At 43.2% G+C, this 18,750-nt stretch overlaps 1 long non-coding RNA gene across 1 annotated transcript; it reads left to right on the top strand.

Annotated features, from left to right (window-relative positions):
• Nucleotides 1–5,347: 5,347 nt before the first annotated feature.
• Nucleotides 5,348–18,186, top strand: LOC131445037 (uncharacterized). Its single transcript, XR_009233792.1, has 4 exons — nt 5,348–5,389; nt 16,032–16,279; nt 17,452–17,529; nt 17,597–18,186. It is a non-coding gene; the product is annotated as an uncharacterized LOC131445037 (long non-coding RNA).
• Nucleotides 18,187–18,750: the final 564 nt, after the last annotated feature.

Here is an 18,750-nt window from a genome sequence, read left to right as displayed (position 1 = left end):
CTGTCTCTGTCCTGTGATAGAGCGGCGCTGACATTTTCAGGGCGTAGCCCGCCGCTCACCCAGTGTCTGCTGGGACTGCCTCTATCTGCAGGACAAGCGATGGAGAGTTAATGAATATTTCAGTGAAGCCACATATTAAAAAGGAAGACGAATGAAAGAAATAATTCAAACAAATGAACGTCCTCAGTCCTCAACCATATATCAGGTCATTTTCAGCCTGGGCCTCGTTATAAGTTTGACCTTTTCCAATTTGTTTTGTTCAGATTGCAATGAGTCTCGGTGATTATTTTTGTTTATTATTTAATCGACTGCGCTTACCATAATGACAAGAAAATCACTGGAAGAATTAAATGAACAAAACAGAATAAATGAGATGTTCATGTTGAGGTCCAGGTGTCCGGCGGATATATTTAATATACACATAATAATATATATTATAGACGGCAGGCAGTGGTACATCTCTTACTCTGTGTTGAGGCTGCTTGATAGTGACAGTCTGAGCCTGGATCTATACACACTCAGAATATTTGGTAGTGTAATCACTGAAGCTCCACCCCCACACACACACACACACACACACACACACACACAATGAGCCATAAACACACCAGGCCCTTGTAACCCTGAGTTGAGTTATTGACAGAAACAGTCAGAGTGTAGATGCAGAGGTGTGGTGAGCTGAATCTGGAGGAGTGTGATGTTTTCAGTGTTTTCACCGCGTACAGAAAACCCAGTGACCAATCAGTCAATCTACCACCAATAAGAGCAGAGTATTTGCATGTGAATCGATGGTGGCGCCTCTTTAGTATTCCTGAAACCTTGCCCCAGACAAATTACACTAAGTATGATGCATTGATAGTCGATGCGGAGACTGGACACATTTTACTGCTGACATTATGAACACCCAGCACGCTGCTATATATCCTTATGAGGCATATACTGTACATTACATTCTACAGCCAACAATAATATGTGCACAACGAGCCATTGAACCAAAAAACCCAAAGCGCAGCATTTCTGTCATCTACAAAAGTTGGATTATTGTGTCATTTACTGTGATGATTTACTTCACCCATCATCGTCACGACCAAGCATTTATTGGTTGTACGTTCCCTTTTCTGTCACGACCCCTCCCTGGATTTATCTGGGCACCTTTTGTTGGACATTTGTTCAAGTTGTTTCCTTGTGTGTACCTTGTTGAGTTTTGCTTCCTGTTCCTGTTGTCTGCCCCGCCCTGATGTGTCTCACCCCTGCCTCCCCAGTGTATCTAGTTAGCTGTATGTGCCATGGCCAAGTAGAAAGGGAACTTGGCTTGTTGCCGGTTCGAGTCCCCACTAGATCAGAGGGTTGGAGGTTCCCCCGAGCAAGGTACCCAACCCCCATTGCTCCCCAGGCGCCCAGTGGCTGCCCAGGTTCCTATTACAGGACGGGTTAAATGCAGAGAAAGAATTTCCCTAAGGGATTAATATAAGTATAAGTATAAGAAAAGGAAGAAAACAAAAGAACATTTCCAGTTTGTAATCCTGTGACAAATTTAATCTACAAATTTAAAAACAAAATACATACAAATCATCTCACATAACCTTCCATAAATGTCAGTGAAAACCTACTAGTCCAGTCATGATCATCCTGATCCCCATCCTCTCTGATGGACTCAGTTTCTACTTTCCCATACGCCACAGCAGATTTTACAGTGGGTTATTTATGTAGAATTATTTTTTAGGAGCATTTATGGATGAGTTCACTATTAACAATGTTAATTAATGATCAAAACTTTTAGTTTCTGAAGAATATTCACACAAATGCTACTTTCTAGTAACGTGAGGTTAGTGAGACCTTTCATTTTAAAAAATAAGCCATTTGATGCATTACTATGTACAATTACATTGCTTAACTATAATCATAGATCAGATATTAGAGCTGGGCCTGGGGCCAAAATGCCCTTGAAATTCACAGTGGCTTTTGATAACCCCATAAAATAGATATTTGATGTTTGCCAATGGCAGCTGTACTGTAAGCATCTATAGCACACACTACTTTTTCATTCCTTTTTCTCCATTATATCCTTTCATTTGTTATTGTAATGCTCTTATATGTAAACTTTATTCTACACGTCAATATAGAGGTATTTAAAAGTCTTTAAATTGGATGTGGCAGTACCCTGATAGAAGAAGCAAGGTATTTACCAACCTTTGATACAATTGCCCTGGTAATCATCAAACACCTCACATACCCAATCTGCCAGAACCAATGGACCATATAAAACCTAATGTGTGTGTGTGTGTGAGATGGTGAACTTATTCTCTGGCATCTCTGAGCTCATGCAGCCACTCGTCAGTTGTCTGTAGCAGCAGAGCGCCGCGTCACCTCGTGACTGTGAACTTTACATGTCTGTCCACCTCAGGTCTCGACCCTTGACCAGGAATAAGAGATGACAGTGTTGTTGTGGCAGATGCTGCTCGCCTGGGATGGGACTTGCATGAAACTGAGAGGAAATGAGTAAAATGTTGATGCGGCTGCAAAGAAAGTGGTTTTTCCCCAAGTAAAAGAGGCGGCCATTACTTGAATATACAATACATGTGACAATGTGGATGATAGAACTGTGGATATTTCAAACTCAAATCGTAAAATTCAAAATATACAGCCTAGAAGTGCATCGTCCTGTTACGTTATTACCATGTGGCCCAACAGAAGGCACTGTGACTAAAGCTTGCCCTCGATTGCCAAATCCTCACGTGGAAATATTTCAGATTCTACACCGGCGATGGCAACGTACCTGTTAGCTTAGCCGTTAGCTCCACCTGAGTGAGTCGGGAGGAGGAGGAGGAGGAGGAGGCGGCTGACCAACCTCACGTGACTCATGGTAAGTGTGTGGGGGGATATCTAAGGTTGATTTTTAGATGTGGAATAGTTATTAAGACCTTTGCATCTAATTTTGTTGACTAAGAAACTCCGACAGTGGGAATGAATTCTCTATTTATTCATTCTTTACATTGTCAATCACCGTAAATAAAACAAATGCTGCCTTGTGTTTCGTATACAATGCTGTTGTTTCACTCCTTCACGAAACATCAGAAATATCGTACCAGTGCTTTTCTGGAATCTAAAGTGTTGGTGTATTGTCTTCAGGGTCATCCAGGTGTCGTCCTCAAAGAGCGGAGGCGGGATTGGATTGAGCTGCCGAGGAAATGAAATAAAAAAAACAAAAAATTAGATTTCATTTAATCATTTATTCATGTCGCCGATGCAATATGGAGCCACCTGGGGTGTTTGTGTTTGTGTGTGTGTGTGTGTGTGTGTGCGAGCAGCCTGGGCTTCAGGTGATTATTACCTCAGAGAGTTGGACTCATTTGCATGGAGGAGACTTTATATGACCTCTTGAAATGAGGATTATGCACAAACATGTCTGCATGGAAAAGGAGGGAGGAAGGAAGGAAGACAACGAAAGGAAAGAGTGACCGATCACAGGAGGACGGGGGTTTCAGATGTCCTGAAGAGGGCGCCCAACAAAACACCACCACCATGAAAGGTAAGTGTGTGTGTGTGTGTGTGTGAGAGAGAGCGAGAGGTTATAACTTTCCAGAATTATACACATCCAGCAATTTTTATTCCTATTCTTTGGTGAATATGTTTTTATAACACAACTTATTTTACTCAACTTCTGAGCTGGAGGCAAGTCATGAAATGAAATGAAAGTTGCAACAGGGGTCAGAGGTCACGTATTCCACCCACTGTGTGTATGTGAGGACAAAAAGTTGGAGGTGTTTAACCACTGCTGGGCGTCCGTAACGATTACTGATTCAACTGAGTACATTTTCTCAAGTTTTGTGCTACTTTATCTTTAAAATGTTCCGCCCTCCACTTTATTTGACAGCTTTAGTTACTAGTTTCCCTTTTAACCGAGATTTTACTGACTACATCGGTGTTTCATAAACTTTTTATATGGGGGAACCCACCGTTTATAGACGGCAAATTAAATCAAGACCCGTTTCACATCATAATGTACAGTAAATTGTGACAAGAGCAAATTTGTGCACAGTATAAAAACATTTTCTAACGTCATTTCTGCAGCGTCAGATGAATCTGTGTACAGCGACAACGCTAACATGCTGTTCACACACTGATGCTTCAGTATTAATCACGTAACATCGCCTGTAATAACTTTAAAATAACACCCACAGAGGGACCAAACCTTTGCTTTAATAATCATATATTTCATGTCAGACTGTAAAACACTTGTAAAACATCATTATTATTATTATTATTATTTCTCTTGCACACAATGTGAACATCTCCTGCAGCGTTGACATTTCGCAGCGCACAGAGCTCGTGCAGGACTAAAAATAAACAAACTATTTTGAACGGGCGAGGATTTACTATACAAGGGAGCAAAAAAACCCAAAACAACAATCTGTTACATGTTCACCTACTTGCACCTGAGCTGCAGTGTGCTCGCTGTTAAGCTCTTAGCTCAGTAGCGTCGGAAGCCCCTGATGAAACACGGCGCCTTCACTTTTGATGTTAGCTCGGAGCGAGCACGGATAGCTACTTAACACTGACAACAGGAAACCTCTGTGTGCCCTGAGCTACTTATTTACCATCGCATCACAGGAGCAGATAAAGTGCTTTTAGAAGGGGCAATCAGAGACCATTAAGCCATCACTGAAATAAAAAAAGACTTCTGTATTCAGGCTTCTTTAAATAAACTATTATGGATGGTAATTCCCATTCATTTGCATGTTTTCATTTGTCCTACTTCATATATTATAACGTACAGATTTCTGGACCTTATGGCCCAGGGGCCCAAGAACTCAGGGGGCCCTGAAGCCCAAGCCTCTGTGCTACTACTCCAATGTCTTTGCTACTATGTTATGCATTATGTGTTGTCTTCATAATCTATGTTATCCACCCCGGATGTCGTGACGGGGTTGAAGGTTAAGTTATGTGAAAAGCCCAAACGGCCCCTCAGTCATGTTGTGATTATTTTTATTGTTATTATCGTTAATATTACTATTTTATTATTATCAGCCAGGTGCTACCTGATTTAAAAAAAGAATGGGAGATTCCTTACATGACAACCAAATCATTTTAATTTTAATAGCTTTGTTTTAATAGCCGTGTCCAGTCTATGTCCAGGAGCCCACTGGCTCATAAGCCGTCCCAGGCTACAGTTCACATTAGTGTTGCTGTGAAACGAGCAGCAGTTAAAGCCCAGTGTTCATGCACACACTCACACACATACATAACTGTCCCAGTGTTGGTTTCATTTCATTTCATTTCATTTCATTTTATTTTATTTTATTTTATTTTATTTTATTTTATTTTTTTATTAACAGATGGTGTTGGAATCACACGATGAGGGATGAAAAGCAACATTCTAAACATTACTGTAAGTACCCCATTACAAACATGTGTACTTCCTGCCAGACGAGCTCCAATGTTTCCTTCTCTTCTTTGCTGTTAGAGTTGTTGCCTTGGTCCATGACATCATTCAGCCTTGTCCCGTTTGACCGACCTTCCTTTCTTCTGTGGGTGAAAGTGTCCTCAACAGACAGGGCACTATCACAGTTTGACGCGGGGGCCCCCGCCTCCCTCTCCCGCCTCATTGTTCTTCAATTAACGAACAAGCACACGGGGTGGATTCAGCGTTGATTATTTATGGGCCTCTGCCAGCGCAATGCACATATAATTACCTCTCAAAAGCTGTAATTGTGCTCATTTCTCACGTCCAGAATGGACACGCACCCTTTTGCCCTCGTGGCGTGTCCGTGGAGATTGAGAGCCATTTGCCGTTGAAGGACATCACAGGTCGCACAGGTTACACATTGGACTGCAGTGGGTGTTTGTGCCAGTGCACTGGACAGTTGAGTTAGTTAAAGTAGTTTGTGCTGTTTGTGTTGCGTTTAATGTGTTGTTAACCCTTTAACACCATGTGTATTAGGCCTGTTTGTGGACTCAAACTAATGTTTGTTTTTAAAATACATTTTAAATAACTGCCAGATCCTGGAAAAATGGACAAAAGCACATTTTCTGGCCCATTTTATGGTTAAAATAAGCAAAAAGAAGTCCAGATGGACATTTTGAGGCTGAGGTGTTAAAGGGTTATGTAAAGTTTGTCAAAGTCCAATCTTGAAGGACTTTACAGGTTGTATGTTACTGGATTGCAGCAGGTGTTTGTGCAGTAGACAGTTGAATTATAAAGGTAGTTCATCATCTGTGTTTGTGTTTGAGTCACAGTCGTTCGGTGCATTCACACTTTTCAAGGACTGTCTTTCAACTCCAGCCAAATAAAGATGGATGCAACTGTATCCTCATGCTTCAGTGTGTGGCTGATTGACTAATGATTGAAGTGACTGGTAAGTCCATCACCAGCGACCTGGCAATACAGAGTGACAGTTTGTATGTGTTTGATCAATGGTGCGTAGCTCGGGGACAGAGTGGGAGCGGGGGGGCGGTGGCAACCCGCAGACCCTTATTGTCAATCAAAGAACGCACAAGCGGCGCCCCATGAAATCCATTAAAACCAATTTAGTCATTGCCATACACCTCAAAGGCTTGAAAAATGAAATGAAAGGTGGATTTTAATACGTAGACTGATTGTAAGTGAATATTATTTCTAGCACCTGGTGTGTCATTCTTTATTATGTGCTGAAAAAGGCTCTCAGTGAGGGGGCATCCATTTTAGATTGTATCCACACTGATCTTGTGTTAAAAGCAGAATTTTTCATTTTTTTCCATTTCCTTATTTTAGTGTCATTGAATTATTTGTTCTATTATTTCCTAATGTGACCGGGCCTTCACCTGCCTTGTGTTCTTTTGCAGTCTGCTCCTGAAAATGAGATTATGACTCACAGTATGTGGGTGGGGCTTCCACAGCTGCTGCTGCCAAACCACAGACATTAGGCAGAGCCCATCACCGCCTGTGTTTGAATATCATCTTAATACACGGTTACATGTTTACTGTCTTGTTTTTGGCTCATCTTAGTTTTGTCTGATTTCTGTGCTCGTGTTTTATGTCTTTAAAGGGTTTTTAAGTGCATTTTAAATGTAATAAGTTTGGATTCAGATTCAGGATTCAGATTCAGAATCAATGAATCAACACAAAAAAAGTATCTAATCAGATGCATGTCTAATTTAAAATATGTTCAAATTTAGTTTCTACAGTATCTTACCAGAAAAAGTCATTTTTTAAGTTAAATATCAAAAGACATTTTCTGATATAAAATGTACTGTAGAAGTAAAAGTATTAAAAGAGTTAGGATTGAGCCGTGGTGGCTCAGTGGTGAGGTGAGTTGTCTTTCAACTGGAAGGTTGTGGGTTTAATTCCTGGCTCTGCTCGTCTATATGTGTCCTTGAGCAAGACGCGTGTGAATGGGTGAAAACTGCAGTGTAAAGCAGCTCATCTGGACTAGAAAAGCTCTATATAAATACAGACCATAATACCAACTCTTCTTCTTCTGATTTTATTTTGTAGTAACGAGCAACAAAGAGAGTTAGAGGAAATGTAGTGGAGTCAAAGTTGCTAGAAATATAAATAACAAAGTAAAGTACAGATATGGAGGCTGACCTGGGATGAATGAATGAATGAATGAATGAATGAATACCCTCACCCACCTGAATATAGATTTTTTTACGAGTGATTATATTTGAAATGTAACCTGATTCCCTGGTGTCTTTGTACATATTACAATTTTAAAACACATGTGCTGTCATTTTTCAACATTTGCAGAATTCTGAGTCACCTGCAGGTTTTATCAGCTCTCACTTTTGTGCACTTTGCTGGAAACAGACATCAAAGTGTGTGTGTGTGTGTGAGTCTATTAGGTGCACCGCCGTCAGTTGCATCACTCTGTGTCGCGCGATTGCGACTGGAAGTAGTCGGGAGTACAAGGCGCGGGATCAGTGTTTGAGCGGTTGATCTGTGGGGATACGACGGAGCGGCTCTAATTGCTGCTTTTCTCTGTTCGTATGAAACCGGCGCGATCACACTTTTGTGCTTTCTGACAGACTGAAGCTCCCAAACTTTGGTGGAGAGACATTGCCGGCTAATTTAGTCAGGCGGGTACGAGGCTGTAGCATTAGCCGCTAACAATTGCAGAGGAGACGACATTTTATCTTCTGTGGCAGCAAATGACTGATGAACAGTGAGGTGAAACACTCCAGCGTTAGAAGATCAGCCAATTGTTTGGCTTTATCTGAAGTAGGGTCGCAAAGGGGTGGAACATTTCCAGAAGCTTTCCACGGGAACTTTAGTTTGGGAATATTCCAAATTGGAAACTTGGTACGGGAAATATGGGAATTTATAGGAATGAATGAGAATTTGCTGGAAATTTTGGATAAAACATTTTTTGTCATAAGAATACAAATATTAATTTCACTGAACAACAAAAACATGTTGAGTAAAATGTTCCTTATAAAATGTAAAAGGAGCTTCCTGTCGCCCCAAAAAGTCACATTTTAATACAATAGATCAAATATCGACCTCATGATATCATCAAAACTTTATTTAGTCCTTGGGCTCAAATGTGTGGCTTCAATAGTTTGCGTTTCTAAGAAATCACCTGTGATGTCATGTGATGGATGAGGGCGTGGCCTCCGTCGCCCTGCAGTAAGTCGTGACTGAAACTCCCCGTTTATTTCTATACAATTTCTCTTGTAAATTTTACAGTTTTGAATCATCGTCATAAAATGACCACATGACTCACATGTTGTTACTATATTTCTGACGAGACATGGCCACTAATGGACTTTACATTAAGCACGTGAAGTTAATAAGTGTAGTGCTACATGCTACATGCTACATGCACGGCCACTTGCTTGAGTGTCGCAGCACCGGTGTAGTGATGCATATAGATTAGCTACCAGTATATGGGAATGTGTGAGTGTGTGTGTGTGTGATCATGTGATGTCTCTGTCCTCCTCTGACCCCCTGGCTGTTCCACTGTCTGGCTGCACACACACACACACACACTTCCTCCTCCTCTCACTCGCTCTGCCTCTCCTCCTTGCTCACATCAGACATGTCATCCACCACGGAGTGCTTGGACACACTCATGGGAACTGGTTGCCCCAGATCTGTCTTTTCCTCTGTCCAGTCGACCACACACACACACACGTACACGCACACACACGCACACACACACACACACACACACAGGCACAGATGCACTTGACATTTGGGTCACTGACAAGACATCAGGTGACAACAGAAGAACCCAGGTGACAAGGAGAAGCAGTGAACCTTTGCTGTGATATTGCCCCTGTGAGCCTACACACACACACACACACTACTGCATGTATATGTATCTTTGTGAGGACATTCACACACGTGGAAATAACACAAAATTGATTGAATTATGGCCTTTATGACACACACACACAATATGATGCTCACCTGACGTTTTTTATGGATGTTTTACAGAGTCACAGATGTGGTGAGTGGTGAGTACAGAGAGAGAAACAGTGTCACGTCACTGATCCGGCATGTTCTCCATGTGAGTGTGTGGGTCTTTCTCCTGGTTCTCTGGTTTCCAGGATGAACCCTGCCCCGCAACCCTCATGTGGAGGGTGATTCTCCAGATGTAGCTATAGTTCTACCCCCTGAGCAGGGGACCAAACACCAGCCCGGTCCTTACATTTAGTTCCTGGTTCCTGCGATGGAATACTAAAAAGTTCCTGCAGTGGAAAAGTTCCTCAAGTGTTAACCTTCAAACGGATCGTACAAAGACAGAAGTACAAGTATATATAAAGTACACACACACATTCACACCTGTCTTCACAGCATGTTTGCATGTCAGCCGAGCAGTAATGGAGGTTCTTTCATTTGTCTCCTTTCTCCGAAAGCCAGTGAAGGTCATGTTATTGAGATGCTGGCCTTCCGGCGCTCTCATCGAAATGCTCCACTAAAAACATGTGAAATGGAAACTGAAACTAGACGATGGGAAGCGATGAATACCTCGAAGACCTTTCTGCACGTGTGCTTCACGCAGTTGATCGAAAAAAAGAGTAAAGAACACTGTAAATAAGATACGAAGGTTTTCTGTGGACTCATCGACAGCCACAGTTATTCTCCACGTACTAACATTCGTCTGAAGGCAGCTTGAAATCTCAGTGTAAATTTAAGTATCTATGGAAACGTAACATGAAAGACAGACAACGCATCGCCACATTCTCCCCCTGCACTTAAAGGAAGCTCAAATGTCCCAGATCATTGTCCTGGTGATGTTATTTGGACCCTGGACCACTTTTTTGGATCGTTTGTTTCCTGCTTGTTTGGCCCGTGTGCCGTCTGCTCACACGGTGGCAGCGTGGTTTATGACTTGTAATTTAGCAAGCCACAAGGGGGCGACCATAATGTTGTGGCTGCATGTTAATGACCTGCTCTGTCTGTCCATATTTATGTCATCTTAGGGTAAGACTGATCATGGTGGCAGCGGCGGTGCTGTGCTCATCCACCAAAACAGAGCTTGGATAAAAGTCTGTTTAACTTTCCTTAGATACAATGATGTCACAGTGGGACGATGAACTCGCAGTCGCAGCGATCTCATTTGTTTTCAGGTACAAATGAGTTATCACTGACTCGTCAACAGCCCCTTATTTTTTTGTCAGAAAACACCTTCATGTCCTTATAACCATAAATACAGGAAACATAAATACTCTGTGTAGTGGGCATCTGTTGCCTGTAGCCTCTTTGTTTCCCCTAGAGTCTTTTTCAGCCACGACAGTCGAGAAAGTCGCCTAATAATCATTGTCCGTTTGTTGTCGTTCGTATCTAAACGCATAAGTGAATTTGTTTGGGTCATTTTTCTTACTTGACAACTTTATTTAATGTTGGCCATCAGGATGTAAACAAACGATGGACTATAGCTTTCCCTTCTTCTCCTGCTCTAGTTCTGCTGGCTCTGCTGTTTGGTATGCAAACATCTGGCTCTCCCTCTCTCCCTCTCCCTCTCTCCCTCTCTCCCTCTCTCCTCCAAACATTTACGGCCTCCAGCTTTCATCGCAGGCTAACATATAACTCTTTCCTCAGACCTTCAATCGCCTAAATCCTCCGTCATTCTCGACCCAAACATCTGTCTTTCTCCTCTGGGTCAGGTTAGTTATCAGAGAAGCAACTTTGAGCAGCAGCCTGTGAAACGTGAAACTCGACTTCAGACGATTGCAGATTTAATGACACTACTTTAGCTTCATTAAATCGCTTCAGTCAAATTGCTAAATTGTCGTGAACCTCTCTGAATTTTATTCTTTAATTGTGTTATTGATGCCCTACATCAGTGGTCAGCAATTAGTGTCTGGACCGGCAAAATCTCATCTTTAATTATTTGCTTTTCTTCACAAAAAATAATTAAATGTCATATCAAGTTCAGAGCTTTTATTCTGAAAAAAATATGCAATGATTCAAAACGATGCTGCAAACATGGGTTTGAATGATGAAGATCACATGTTTTGGCCCTCGCTGATCCCTGGCCTACGCTGCAGTATCCTGACCAGAGGTGGGTGCAGTATATGCTGTGCACCTCCCATCCCCACCACCACACCTCTGCTCATTGCACTGGAAAACTGTGTGCAGGCGACTGTAAAGTACAGTAGGTCCAAACTCAAGCATGAAATTGCTCCACAAATTGACAGTTTGGGCGACATTTGGAGCAGAGGTGCTGCCGTCTTGACCGAGGCCGCGGTGAGCACAGTGTTGTCATAACTGATAGATAATCGTCGCCAAAAATGACTAAAAAACAAACAAAAAAATAAAAATCCATTCACTTTGCATTCTCATTATTGAAGCCTTCCGTGTGCGTTTACCCACAGCGTTTAACTCTCCTTTTTGCTCTCTATTATCACCACGTGATTGTGCATAATAAACCCTGATTGCATGTAATGAATATTTGATGGAATATATGATCAAACTAAATGTAAATGTGCGTCCGTTTCAGCGGACATGCTCGGCACTGTGCAGGACTGCATGTGATGACATGTGGCCATCACCACACACACACACACACACACAATTCCTTCACCCACAATAACCCACTCACACACACAAAGCGCTGCCTCACCGGATCTGTCAACAATGAATTAGTATTACCTTATGGCAAAAGCCACTCTGAGCTTCATTCACTGCTGTGACAATCTACTCTCTGATGTGTACACTCCTTTATCTGCTCGGGCCTTGTGTGTGTGCGTGTGTGCGTGTGTGTGTGTGTGTGTGTGTATGTGTGTGCGTCTGCCTGCTATAATAAGCCTCGCTCTTTGTCTCCCTCCCACCTTCCAGTTCCACTTTCTGAACGATGCGGGTAGAGGAGGAAATGACCTATATAGACTCGCTTTTGCTCGTCTGCACTAGCTTGCTGCATTTCAGTGATGTGTGTGTCTGTGTGTGTGTCTGTGTGTGTGTGTGTGTGTGTGTGTGAGAGAGAGAGAGGAGGAGGAGAGAGAAAAAGAGAGTGCAGTGGAAGGCATGTATGAATAATTCAGCGGATGCCTCAACACGACCGCCTTCAATAAAACCATCCCCCTTAATGAGTCTTAATGACAGCCACGGTGTGGAGACAATCAAAGTGTGCGTGTGTGTGTGTGTGTGTAGTCAGGTAGGTAGTGTGTGGGTGGGTAGGAAGGAAGGAAGGGAGGAAGGTAGGAAGGAAGGGAGGAAGAGGAACATCAGTGTCAGGTTGCTGGTGTGTGGTTGGCTGAATAATCCTGTGCATGAGTTGCAGCGGGCGTGCGGCTGTGTACCTGCGCCGCGCTGCACATGCTCGCTCAGGTACAGAGGCGAGTGCCTGCCTTTGCCCCGGGCTCTGTCAAGGTTGCCCTGGGTAATACTACCTGAGACTTTGAAAAGAAACATAAAAGCTGACTTCTCAGCAGGGGGGGGGGGTGAAAGGAGAAGCTTGCTGGGGTGGAGCAGCTGAGGAGAAGGAGCCACAGCGTCCTCCTCCTCCTCCTCCCCTCCCGTCAGCTCTCCGGGCTTGTTTGTGGGTTTGAACTCTAAAATGACTTAATCCTTCCTCCTGGTTGTGTTTATAGCAACTCTCTCTCCTCACCCCCAACCCTTCCTCCTCCCCCTGTTGTGCTCTGCCATGCTGACTGCAGAACCTTCTTCTCCAGCCATGGCTTCTTCTCCTTTTCTTTACATGATTCTTTCATATATTGGTGGTTAAATACAGATGATTGGAAACAGACGAGTTTAAACTTCCTTATTTGAAATGACACACAGCCGTGCAGGGGCCATATTGTTGCCTCTGAGCAAAGTGGTCACCGGTTTGAATCCTGGTTCGGCAATATGTTTGTTCTCTGTGCTCCTGCTTCGTCCCACTGTCCAAAAACATCCAGATGTTAAGTGGACTCTGGTTGTGTCCCCTCACCTGATTCTTCTATCCTCAGGAAATGCAATTTTTATTTTTATTTTTTTAAACTATGGATACAAACCAAATACAGGTTGGGTGCTAGCGGATGTAAAAAAATATATAAAAGTACACATAATTAAAGCATGATTTTGCTGTTATCATGGCGAAAACGCTCAGGAAATATCTTCCCATTCCTCGTATGTATCGTTATAATGTCTGATATTTGACATAAGGAGAATCACATCTATTTTATAACGCCTTCTTTCAAAGGAGAAAGTCATTTGACTTGACAGTAGAACAGGCCGTGTACTATATTCTGTTTAAAATGTACATGTGATGTCAAATATCTGTTAAACGTGTCATTTCTGTGTCACAGTGCAGTATCTGAATCTGAAGCTATTGGAGATTAGACCGAGTTCAGTGTGTTGCAGTATTACATCACAGGGAAAAAGTGTGAATAATTTTACATAATATTGAACTGCAGTCTAGTCTGACACATTTAGGATCTGAGAGGGCTGAGATCTTCATGGATCCACCAGTAGATCAGACCATCTCTACTTATATTGCAGTAACAACTGCGATTGTGGGCTGGATTATGATAAAAGGCATTTTTCCCCCTCCTCACTGAATGGAGCACCAAATGTATGAATCACTGTGGAGCTGGCAGGAGGTCGCTGTGCATGATTTAGTCCCAGAATGTGTTTTTCTTCCTTCTTTATACATTTAGCAGTTGTCTAATATTTCCATATTCAGACCATTAGAGAGGATGACACATGGCACAGAGACGCTTCATTATCTTCCACCAACACAACGTAAATATGACACAATGAAATGAAATCCAGGTGTCGTGTCGTCGTTGTCTCATGACAGTCGTGTGAATTAAAAATAACCGGGAGTAAATGTGGTTATTTCAATTAAAAAGCAAAACAATTATTCACACTAACAGGCACTAAAAGTTTTATCACTGCAGTGAGTCACACATTTAGGAATAATCTCCCCTCACTGTCTGACTGTGGTGCATGATGCTCACTAACAGCCTCTTTAACGTGTGCTGGAGGACGGAGCTCGCTGTATACAGGAAGTGTCAGCAGCTCAGAGTGTGTACAAGTCGCTCTCGTCATCAACTCATGTACAGTAGCATTGTCTCGTACATCGCTGAACAGTCTCCAGTTGGTCACCAGCTGCACCAACTTTGCACTAAAGTCAGTTTGAAACCGCATCTAAAATGGTTTAGGCATCATTTCTGTGGCTGACAGTGGTAACGTCTAAAAACAGAGTGGGCAGAGGAAGGTGAAAGGTGTCAGACTTCACTACTGCAGGGATCCAGCGCTCTCCTGGAGGCAGTAGAGTACCAGTGTAAACTCCATTAGTGTCAAACTCGTGAAAATGCCAGTGGACGAGAACAACTGTGTCACTTTTGCACTGTGGTGCATGAACGACTGCACAAAAGCACAGGATGTCATAGCAGAGAAGAGACGTGTGTGTGTGTGTGTGTGTGGGTCAGGTTTAGGCTACAAAGTCACGTTTGGTTGTATATTAAATATGTAACTCAGTGTTTTCTGTACTGAGACAGATTATACAGTCGTTGTCTGATTGTTACTTTATCTCCTTTGTTTCCTTTAATGATTATTATATTAATCTAACCGTTCCTAATCTTGGATATATATAAAAAATAACTAAGTATTATGAAATATCCAAGTCAGGGCACAAGCTGCAGGCCTTTCCTTCACTGTCTGAGAATACAAACGACTAATATCATCTATAAATGTCATTGCCACATATTCCTGGCAGATTTTTCTTCATTAGTTCAAACCTCAGGTTTATGTGGACTAACGGCACTTTTCCGTTATACAGTTCTAGCTCTACTCTTCTATCCGGCGTACTGAATCATGACGTCTCTCACCTTTCCACCATTATGTTCCATATTCAGAACGTAGTGTTGTTTTTGATGTTTGTACCAAGAAAAGAACACTGTGGCAGTAATTCGAGAAAAAACAGCGCTTAATCAAAAGTTCCGTACTTCCTGTCACTAAATACGCCAGACTCCTCCCTTAATTAATTGAGAATTTCGAAAGTTCCTTGTTAAATATTGGAGATGAACGCATGTTTTCAGGATTCTAAGTCTTTTTAAACGAGCTACAGTTTGATTCCTGTGTCGGACGTCGCGCTCATGACTCGTCCTGTAATGGAAAAGCTTTAAAACACTAAATAATGCATGTCCTCTTTGCTGCTGGAACTGAAACACAACAGCACAAGATGGCAGCCTGAGTAACGCAATATAAAGTCATTATTATTATTATTATTATTGTTGTTGTTATTATTCTACAGCTACAATAACCACATTTTTTTGAACAGAAATGAAACATGGGTTTATTCCATTTTTGCCCCTTTAAATCCTCCTCCGTGTTGCACACTGGCCCTTTAACGGTCCACCCCGCTCCCTTGGAATACATTCAATTTTCACTCATTAAATTGTCCTCTACTTAAGGGGAATTCAATCAGCGAAGGAAACATGCCTTTCAAGTACTTACAGTCAGTAAGTAGTAGTTTACGATTTTCCCCCGCTCTCCCAGAGAAGTAAAGCTACAGGCTGATATGAAATCAACTTCAATCCCAAACTCATTTCCTCTCCAAAGATCACCTCCAGCCCTCTGACCCTGTGTTTTGTGTCTCTCCGTCCATCTGCTGCAGACGGCGTCCAGCGCGCCGCTCTGGCTGTTGTGCACCACAAAGCCACAGATGACCCTGTCAACACCGACCCAGCAGCAGATGTAAGGGCCGCTGTCGGCACGCCGGTGTCACTGCCCAAACAGCTGTGCCACCAGAGGCGGGGAGTCTCCCCCGCCGATGATGGATGACTCGGACGAGTTCTGCCACACTCACCGCTCCACACAGCTTCACGGACTTCACTGTTTCATCGTGAGCTTAAACACGTCGATGTATGTATTCTGTCACGACTCACACTCTTCATCATTCTCCACGACTCACACTCTTCATCATTCTCCTGGTGAATTTAGTTCTGGTTGCGCTTCACTTTGAGTTCTTCTTCTGGGTTTTATTCTGTAGCTTCTCCTCTCACTTCCTGTGTGTGTCCTATTTTCCTCCCCTGACATTGTGTGCCTCACCCTGGTGTGATCCACCTGTGTCCCTTCCTCTCGGGGGTGTATTCCATCTCTGTGCTCCCCAGTGTCTTCGCTGGTTCATCTGTTCACTTTCCTGCTCCTTGTGTTCCACAGGTATTTTTGGATTTTCTCTTTGTTTTTATAACACGACCCTCATCCACTCTCTCATTTGCTTTGCCCTTCATGTTTGAGTATTGTTTCAATAAAGAAAGAAAGAAAGAAAGAAAGAGAATAGACTCAGCCTTGCATTTGACTGGAGAGGACAATTAGAGCAAATAAACACCATATTAAAGTAAGTGAGGGTTGATTTCTGTCATCACAACACGAGTGAAATGCATCTGTCTCCTCTGTCTCCTCTGTCTCCCCTGTCTCCTCTGTTTCCCCTGTCTCCCCTGTCTCCCCTGTCTCCCCTGTCTCCTCTGTGTCCCCTGTCTCCCCTGTCTCCCCTGTCTCCTCTGTCTCCTCTGTCTCCCCTGTCTCCTCTGTTTCCCCTGTCTCCCCTGTCTCCCCTGTCTCCTCTGTGTCCCCTGTCTCCCCTGTCTCCTCTGTGTCCCCTGTCTCCTCTGCTTGCTTCGATTCCCCTTTGGGATCCGATCAAATGTTCTGTACTGGTCTAACACAGATGGCGGACATATTGCCTGGTGTAATATGGCTTCCTGCCAGATTGGTGTTGTTTTGATAGTGAGTGGTGCATCATGGGATTGTCTGATGTCAGCTATTGTCTTTCACCTCAAGATTTCGGCGCCTCTGCATTTTCACTCAGTCATCACTTGGATTAGTGTGGTGTGTCTCAGCGTCGCGCTGCAGTGTGTGTTGGCCACAGGCTGCAGCTCCCTGTAAACCCTGTAAACCCTGTAAAAGGTGATATTAACATATAAAGTGTAATAAAGGGAGACAGATTGATTCCATGTCTCTTCCCTTTTGTTTGTTTAAATTCACGGTCAAATGTTTCCTTTTGTTTCCGCTGCATTGGACCGGCGACCTGTCAGGGTGTGGCCCCGCCTCTCGCCCCCTTCCGGCTGGGATTGGCTGCAGCTCCCTGCGAGCCTCATGTGGAGGATTAATGGGTACACAATGACTGAATGAATATATACACTAGAGTACATGGAGTTAATTGTTCTTCATTCATTTCAGCGTAATCCTAAATCCAGTCCCACTGCCAGCCCCTCTGTGACCGAGACCACGCGGCGTCGCCTCTTCATGATCTCTGCTGCACGTTTGCATCTCCAGGACTGAGGCATTGTCTCCAGCATCACTAGTGACACTGTTATCATGTGATGTCAATTTACTGTGTGGCATCAGAGCAGCGGCGAATTTCAAGCCAAGCTATTTTTAAATTGGAATCATATTTTCTTGTTTACAGGTCTGGAAATATCTCAACCTCCCAAACAAGCGCAGGGATTTGGGGACCTGACAGCTTAATAGAATGATTATTCAAATCTGGTTGATACTGGAAATTGGCAGTGCAAAGGGCTGACGGGGGTTTGCACTAAAAACTGTTCTGTGAGGCGGGGTGGGGGCGCAGGAAGCAGTGTTTCTACGTGTCAACAAGATGCAAATAGGACCCAAAAATGGAGGTCAGGTGTACTTTTGTGAAGGCAGTGTGTGCACATGTTTTCATTGAAGCAGTCACAGAGGAGACAGATTTGAATAAAATATCATTCAGCCGTCTTTCCTGTATGCAAATGGTGTTGTCGCGCCGGCATCGTGGCAATTAGGCAACGGATGGCAATGGTCGTGTTTCTCATGGCTTACTGCTCTCATCGTCTCCCTCAGACGTGTGGGTGAGCAGTGGCAGAGAGAGAGAGGGAGGAGAAGGGAGGGGAGGAAGATTCTCTTCTTCTCCTCCTCTCTTTATCTCAAGTCGAATGTATTTTTCATGCACAGCCTCTCATAAGCCCGCTTCCCTCTTCAGAAACCTCTTTAAAGCAGCTTGTTGCTAAGGAGATGATTCCTGGTGTTCTGTGGGTCCCGAGCTTGAGCTCAGCCACTGGTGCTGCGCTCTGCACATTTTTGGGTCGGACGTGGATTTGTGTGTGTGCGCAGGCTCCACCGTGTTGTTTATGAAAATAAATAAAAATGCTTCCTCTCATCAACAACTGAGAAGTAAATCACCGGATTAACTGTAAATACGGATTACGGACACAAAAATGATGTTGAGCAGAAAAACACATCACTGTGGATTTCTCTGTGGTGACATCGATGAATTAGTTTTCAGTTACGTAAGTTAATCGTGTAACGACACATATAGTATATATAGTAAGGACCAGAAAGGATGTTGATGTCAA

The sequence above is a fragment of the Solea solea genome, chromosome 18 (genome assembly GCF_958295425.1).
Source record: "Solea solea chromosome 18, fSolSol10.1, whole genome shotgun sequence".
Lineage (NCBI taxonomy): Eukaryota > Metazoa > Chordata > Actinopteri > Pleuronectiformes > Soleidae > Solea > Solea solea.
The sequence above is the reverse complement of the archived record's forward strand: the minus strand, read 5'-3'. Positions and strand labels throughout refer to the sequence as shown.